The sequence below is a fragment of the Orycteropus afer genome, unplaced genomic scaffold, assembly GCF_000298275.1.
Source record: "Orycteropus afer afer isolate SDZICR_OR568_19922 unplaced genomic scaffold, OryAfe1.0 scaffold00155, whole genome shotgun sequence".
Lineage (NCBI taxonomy): Eukaryota > Metazoa > Chordata > Mammalia > Tubulidentata > Orycteropodidae > Orycteropus > Orycteropus afer.
Genome location: NW_006921742.1, coordinates 1,790,360 through 1,798,885, shown reverse-complemented (window position 1 = coordinate 1,798,885; position 8,526 = coordinate 1,790,360).

Genomic DNA, 8,526 nt, shown 5'->3' with positions numbered 1-8,526 from the left:
TCACAGCACCCTGTGTGTGTCGGGAGGACTTGCACCCCACGGGGGCTCAGTGACTGATTTTTCAGTCTTCCCAGGTGTCTCTGGGTGGCCTCGAGCCACCAACCTTTCAGCTGGCAGTCAAGTGCATCAATTGTATGTTCCACCCCGGGACTCTAAAAAAGTAGGCTGATTAGTGGACAAATTAAATTGGAAATGTACCAAATACTAAAGGCAAGGAACAGTACATCTTGCTATGTTGGAAAGAATATTAAAAGGGGTAAAAATATTATTTATTGGAAAATTAATGGAATAGTTATTGATGGACTCGGGTTCATTTTTCTCATGATATCAGAGATTCTCTAGGAGCTCTGGAGGCATAGTGCTTAAAGCATTTGGCTGCTAACCAAAATGTGGGCAGTTTGAACCCACCAGCCACTCTGAGGGAAAAAGATGAGGTATCTCTTCCTTAAAGACTCTGGGTCAAGGATTTACTTTACTCTACTCTGTTATAGGGAGCTCTGGTAGCATAGTGGCTAAGGCACTTGACTGCTAACCAGGAGGCTGGCGGTTCAAACCCACCAGTCACTCCTCGGAAGGAAGGTTGGGCAATCTAGTTGCATAGTGATACTGCCTCGGAAACCCAAGGAAGGGTAGCTATGAGTTGGGTCCGACTCGACAACACATAACAACAACTCTGTTATATAGAGTCACTGTGTGTTGGAATCAACTTGATAGTGGTGTTTTTTTTTTTTTTTTTAACCTCAGATTCTCTAGGATCCTGTATATAAGTTGTTAAATAAAATCAATAAATATAGTATTGATTCTCCCCCCCCAAAAAAAAAATTGATGTGCAATGTTAAGGCAAAATTAGATTGATGGTAATTTTTACTTGTTAACAGATTATTCTACTGGGTAGAATTTAATTTACTGGGTACATAGAAATTTTATATCTTTTGGAAACTGTAAAAGGACTTGTCTCTATGCAGTGATAGAAGCACAGAAACACTGGTTAAATCATTTTGTCATCTTTATATCTGATACTGACTCCACTAGTTAAAATTGCATGTGTTGGTAATAAGTGATCTTTAAGATTAGTCAAAATGAACCATTTGCCAGTGTTAAAACCAGTTACTCAGGCTCAGCAGGACTGACCTACATTGCTTCTTAATGCATCTCTTTGTAAAAAGGTAATTCTAATATTACCACTGACCTACCTATTACTTAACCTCATTTACTGAATACTTTCCACGTGCAGGATATTTTTCAAGATGAAGAAATTAGGAGGATGAAGAGCATATAGGAAAAAGGAGAGAGGGCAGTGCTTGATATGAACATTGAACTTGATACTATGGAACTATGCCAATAATATATAGCTCAATGTGTATTACGTGCTTTTCAAACCCTTAGTAAGTAAATGTACTTATTGTACATTACAGTGAAACTCTTGCTAAACAACACATGAATGATTACCAAAAGCCTATTTTAAACATTCATAAGAACAGCTCCTTTTATGAAAGAAAATGCACATTTGGTAGATATAAATGCTCTTATAACATTTATATCACTCAAGACTAAGCATTTTTTACAACATCTTTGTATACTATGACTCAGCTTAAGAAAAAAAACTGCATGTAGTTGTTATCTATCAGAATATGTTAAAGAAGTGGATTTAAAATTATATTATTCTAGTATTTAAGTTTATATGTATTGGCATACTGACTCTATGTTATCATTAGGTTTTATTCATAAATGTCTCACTGTAGAAACCTGCATGAATGAAGACTGAACGTCAAAAATCAGACCCATTGGACTTGGAGTGCTGTCCACATTCTGATCCCAATCTGTGCGAAATCTGAAGCACTCAGTTTTTCATGTTTTTGGAGCCCTCCTAAGACTGGAATTTCCTGGGAGATATCCAGTACTTTCTGGGCTGTAAACAGCAAAACAAGCTGTCTTTTTTTGTAATATGTTATGTCTAGGGCTAACTAAATTCAAGAAATTTATAGGCATGTAAAAATCAGCTCATTTTTTTTGCAAACTTATAAATTTGCTAAAGTTTAAATTTTGGCCAAAGATTCATCTCGGGAATATGTGTATATGTTTTTGAATAAATTCCTTTTTATTTTATTTATCAGTTATAATTATGGTCACTCTTGCCTTAACAATAAATGATTCTATCTAGTAAATGATGGAAAATCAACTCTTATGGTGTTAGAATTTTTTATAGTGGATGAGAACATATTATACTCCATGTCAATTATACATATACATGTGTATATGTATATACGTGTATATTTATGTATATATGTGTTAAATATCCAAAAAGGTCTACATTTTCAGATGTTTCTCTATTATGTGCAACTGAATAACAAAGATACGTAGAAATAAATCAGTTGTTGATGCTTGAGAGCTAAACAAGTAATTAGCTTAATTATTGTATCAGAATTGCAAGATGTCAAAAAACTTCTATGAGAAACAAGTTATGAGAAATATCATGCACATTGATTTTTCCTTTCCTCCTTTATAAAAAATAGCTCATCTTTTTTAGCTGACATAGTGTCACACAGATGAAAGAAGACATTTCCCAGCCTCATATGCATCTGAGTGTGGCCATATGATTAGCTTATGTCTAGAGACAATTAAGTAAAAGTGTAATATCTAATATTTCTTGAAAATATTCTTTAAAAGATGGGGTTTCATTTTCCTCCCTTTCTTTTTCTTACTACTTAGAATATGGACATTTTGCCTGGAGCTCTACCACAAGATAATCTTAAGGACATAAACATTGTGCTAAAGATGATGGAACCACAAGAAAAGATAAAAGACTAGGTATTTCATTGAACCATGGAGCTACTTCACCAGCCTTGAATACTTACCTGACTTTTAAATTTCTTTTATATGCAAAAATAAAAAATAACCTGTCTTGATTTGCTGTTGTTGTTGTTAGGTGCCATGATATCTTTGTTCCAACTCATAGCAATCTTCTATTGTGACACAATGTACAACAGAACAGAAGTGTTCAGTCTTGTGCCATCCTCACAATCATTGCTATGTTTGAGGCCATTGGTGAGTGTCTATGTCAAACCATCTCACTGAGGGCCTTTCTCTTTTTCACTCACCTTCTACTTTACCAAGCCTGAGATCCTTCTCCTGATAACATGTCCAAAGCAAGTGACACGAAGTCTCACCATCCTCCTTATGAGGAGCATTCTAACTATAATCATTCCAAGAATGATTTCTTTGTTCATCTGGCCCTCCAGGGTACCTTTAATATTTTTTGCCAATATCATAATTCAGATGAATCAATTTTTCTTCAGTTTTCCTAATTTACTAATCCGATTTTGTATGCGTAAGAAGTGATTGAAAGTACCATGGCTTGGGTCAGGGACACTTGACTGCTCAAAGTGAAAATCTTTGTTTTTTAAAATTTTACAAAGCCTTTTGCAGCAGATTTGCCCAATATAATGATACATCTTTTGATTTCTTGACTACTGTTTCCATGAGTGTTGATTCTGGATCCAAGTAAAATGAAATCCTTATCAGCTTCACACTTCACAGCCTTTTCTCTTTATCATGATGTTGCATATCGGTCCAGTTTTGAGGATTTTATTATTTTTTTTTAATGTTGAACAAAATGAAAAAATCAGTTTGTTGAAACATCTCAGTTAGAATTCTGTCAATTCCTGGATCCTTGTTTTTCACCAATGCCTTCAGTGCAATTTGGATTCCTTCCTTCAGTACCATTGGTTCTTGATCATATGCTACTTCCTGAAATGGTTGAAGGTCAATAAATTTTTTTTGGTAGAGTGAGTCTGTGTATTCCTTCCATTTTCTTTGGATCCTTCCTGCATCCTTCAATATTTTGCACATAGAATCCTTCACCATTGCAACTTGAGGCCTGAATATTTTTTTCAGTTCTTTCAACTTGAGAAATGTCGAGTGTTTTGTTCATTCTTTTGTTTTCTAACTGCAGGACTTTGCAAATTCACTATAATTCTTTACTTTATCTTCTTGAGCCATCTTTTAAAATCTTCTATTCAGCTCTTTTACATCACCATTCCTTCCATTCTCTTCAACTACTCTGTATTTAAGAGCAAATTTGAGAGTCTTCTTTTTAAAAACTTTTATTGTGATTTGGGTGAAATTTTACAGAGAAAATTCATTTTCCATATAGTAGTTCATATACATTTTGTTTCCTGACATTGACTGCAATCCCACAATGTAACAGCTCTTTTCCTACTTCCTCCCTATAGTTACCTCTTTGCTGTGTCCTTTCCTATACAGTCTTGCCCTCTGAGCTATCTCCCTGTGCAAATACTCTCCTTCTAATTTCCCATGATTGGTTGTTCTTTGGAGTGTATCTATCCATATACTAATGTTGATAATCTCTTCGGACATCCATATTTGTATTTTCTTTATTTCCTGTCATCTTAATGAATTTTTGTTCATGCATGATGTCATCCCACAACTTGTCTGATCTTTGGTCATTAGAATTGTGTCAAATCTATTCTTGTTATGGTGTCTAAATTCAGGTAGTATATACTCAAGATTGTACTTTAACTCTAGTAGATTTGTTTTCATTTTCTTTACCTTAAACATGAACTTACATAGGAGCAAGTTATAGTCATGCCTTGTGCTGACTGATGATATTGAGCTTCTCCATCTTCTCCACAGAAGCAGTTGATTTCAATCCTGTGTATTTCATCCAGCGAGGTCCATGTGTATAATTGCAATTTATGTTGTCAAAAAAGGTATTTTCAGTGAATTCTAATATGTGATCTCTGGCATCATTTCTTTCTTTTTTTTATTGTGATTTGGGTGAAAGTTTACAGAGCAAATTCACTTTCCATACAGCAGTTCACATACACTTTGTCTCATGATATTGACTACAATTTACCCCAATGCAACATCTCCCCTACCACTTCCTCCCAATAGTTACCTCTTCCCTGTGCCCATCCCTCCCTGCACTCCTGCCCCCTGAGCTGTCTCCCTGTGCATAAACAGCCCTTCATTCTCCCATGATTGTTCTTTCCAAGGAGTATATCTACCTCAGGTAAATGTTCAACTCAAATGCCTGTCTTTTGTTTGGCTGGAAGCCACAGGAGTGGGTTCAATTCCAGATCTGAAGGGCAGCTAGGGGGTCATAGTCTCGGTGGTTCCACCAGGCTCCATCAGTCCAGCAAACCTGGTCCCCCCCACTTTTTTTTCCCAAATGATTTTGAATTTTGTTCTACATTGTTCTACCTCTCTATCCAGGATCTCCTGAATAGATCCCCCTCCAAGTGGTTGACAGTGGTAGCCAGGCACCATCTAGTTCTTCTGGTCTCATAGTTGTATAGGCTGAGGATTGCATGGTACAGCAGTCACTTGGACTAATTGTTTCAATGAATCTTTGGTTTTCTTCATTCTTCTTTGCTCTGGAGTAGAAGACACCCATCATTGCCTCTAGATGGCTGCTTGCAAGCTTTTAAGATCCCACTCACTACTCGCCAAAGTGGGAGGTGGAACAATGTTCTTGTGCAGTATGTTATGCCAATTGAGCTTGATGTCCCCTGCAACTATGGTCCTTAGCCCACACTACTTGCTCCCTCTGGGTAGCTGTCTGTGACCAAGAAGTGACTACAACCTTGTCCCTTGTCAGCTCTACTATACACTTGGGAATTTTTACAGAACTTACAAATGTACTTGTAGAACCATTGTCTGCCGACCCTATACATGGTCTTAAGTACACTCCCCGCTGCATAGACATACCTAATAGTTCAGCCTGTCTACTCATCTATCCACCCATATACCCATGTTTGCCTTCACTGACAATGCAGTATTTTATGTGCTGAAGGGTTCTTCTTCGTTGTCTGTACTTTCCGTGTACCTCTCTGTCTTCCTCTTTCTCAACGTCTGGCATTATTGTTTATATCAATGCCATATTTTCCAACTACCAACCTTCTTTGTTTCCAATTTTTGCATTCCAATTGGTAGAAATTGACAATGTATTTTGATTGCATGTTTAATTAATTTTAGACTATAAAAGTTGGTAAAAATCTTCAATTTATTCATCTTTCTCATTAGTGGTTGGTGCATAAATTTGAATAACAGTTGTATTAACTGATCTTCCTTGTAGGTGTATGGATATTATCCTACCACTGGCAGTATCATACTTTAGGATAGTTCTTAAAATGTTCTTTTGATGATGAATGCAACACCAATCCTCTTCAATTTGTCATTCCTGGCATTGAAGACCATATGATTATCCTACTCAAAATGGCTAACACCAGTCTACTTCATCTCACTTATGCCTAGGATATCAATCTTCATGAATTTCATTTCATTTGTGATGACTTCAAATTTTCTTTGATTCATACTTTGTACATTCTCCATTCTGAGTATTAATAGATGTTAGCAGCTATTTCTTCTCATTTTGAGTCATGCCACATCAGCAGATGAATGTCCCCAAAGCTTTACTCCATCCAAGTCTTTAAGGTCAACTCTAGTTTAAGGAAGAAGCTCTTCCTCTTCCCTATTTTGAGTGCCTTCCAACCTGAGGGGCTCATCTGCTGACACTACATCCTCTGGTGTTCCACTGCTATCCATCAAATTTTGACTAGCCAATTGTTTTAGAAATATATCATCCGATCTTTCTTTCTAGTCAGTAGCCTGGAAACTCTGCTGAAACCTGCCCATCATGAGTTACCGTGCTGGTATTTGAAACACTGATAGTATAGCGACCAGCATCACAGCAACATGCAACCCACAGTATGACAAACTAACAGATAAATTTGCCTTGTTTATTTTGTTTAAGCCACTCTTATTTGTGGTACTTCTGTTCCATCCAACCAAAGAAAGTCATAATTAGTTTGATAATAGGAAGTGGATTACTATAAAACAGAACCAAAAATATGTATTGACTAAGTGAGGTTGGTGGGGAAAAGACCTTGAATACTCAGACTTAAAAGCTGGAAAAATGATGACCATGTTTTGTGGTTAAAAAACCTTTGGTCAAGTTGTTATCTTTTATGGCTTGGAGACCATATCCTGTCAAAAGGTAGTCATTTGAAGACTTGTGGGAAAAATTGGAAATATTAGCTAGTTTTGGTTGTCTCTTGTTGTTTTCAGCCTAATACAAATCTATTAGGAAGTAGACATGGAGGACATGCAGGAAGGCACTTTTTTCCTTTAATCTGCAATGTAAGTTTGACTTCAAGTCTTGTGATTTAGAGACTATGAGCGTTGACAGAACAAAATCATGTTTATGACCCAAATTGAATTGCTTTCCTTTAAGATTTCTCTGATAGATATGAGATACAGCCCACTCACAAAAATTTCCATTCAAGGTGTTGATTTGCTAAGTTGTTTCAAAGTTCTTAGTGTAAGTGCCAATATCAGTGAAGTTGCCAGTGTTAAGAATGAAAATCTTCAGTTTAAGAACTATGTCTAGACATTATCTGTGGTGATTCCAACATGAAATTGACCACACATACTCACACAAAGTCCAGGAACTTTTTTGAGTAGGCCATGGTGATATCTGCCAAGTTCTTATTGAAGAAAAGGATACTAGATTTCTCCGGAAAGCAAACCTATCCAAAGGAAAGAATGGGTAGTGGTAATTTGGGAGCTGCATTTAAAAGAAAAACAAACATGCACACACACACAAACACATACACACAGTTAACTGTGCATCATATCATAGTAGCAAAAATCATCAACAATAGCAACCAGATATCCCCTTATTTCTCAATGCACTGGAGATTTAAAAAAAAAAAAAGAACCCAATTTGGATTGAATAAAGCCAAAGGAGTGTGAAAAGAAATGTATAGATGGGGAGAGGAATAATGGACTTTATACTAAGTATGTGGTGGTTTAAGAAATTAATTGAAAATATTTTTCAAACATTATATTTCTACCACTACTGAACATTTTGATCATAGATTCTATAGAAGAATCCTGATCAAAAGGAGGGAAATGCATAACAAAATTTCAAATCCTCATGGACTCGATGGCATATTACAACAACAACATGGAATCCAGACTTTCTGGAATCACTGAGGCTGGATGAACCTCTGAAACTATTGCCCTGAAATAATCTTTAAACCTTATGTCTTAAACCAGAAATATCCCCAGAAGTTTTCCTTAAACTGAACAATAAACCAAACCAAACCAAACCCAGTGCCATCAAGTCAATTCCGACTCATAGCAACCTCATTGTGTTTACAAAGCTGTAAATATTTATGGAAGTATATTGCCTCCTTTTCTTCCCATGGAACAGCTGGTGGGTTTGAACCACTGCCCTTCTGTTAGTAGCCAAATGCCTTACCCACTATGCCATGAGAGCTCCTTAAATTGAACATTAGTCAAGCTCAATTAGTTAAGGATGTCTGCCATAAACATTGTTCTTTTTTTCTAGAACTATCTATATGGGATCAAATTGACAACAGCAATTGGAAAGGTTAGATAGAAAGCTTAGAGGGCAGTGAGTTTATGTTCATGGTAGAAGAAAAATTCAGAAAAAGGAGGTGAGGATGGTTGCACAACTTGAAGAATGTAATCAGTGCC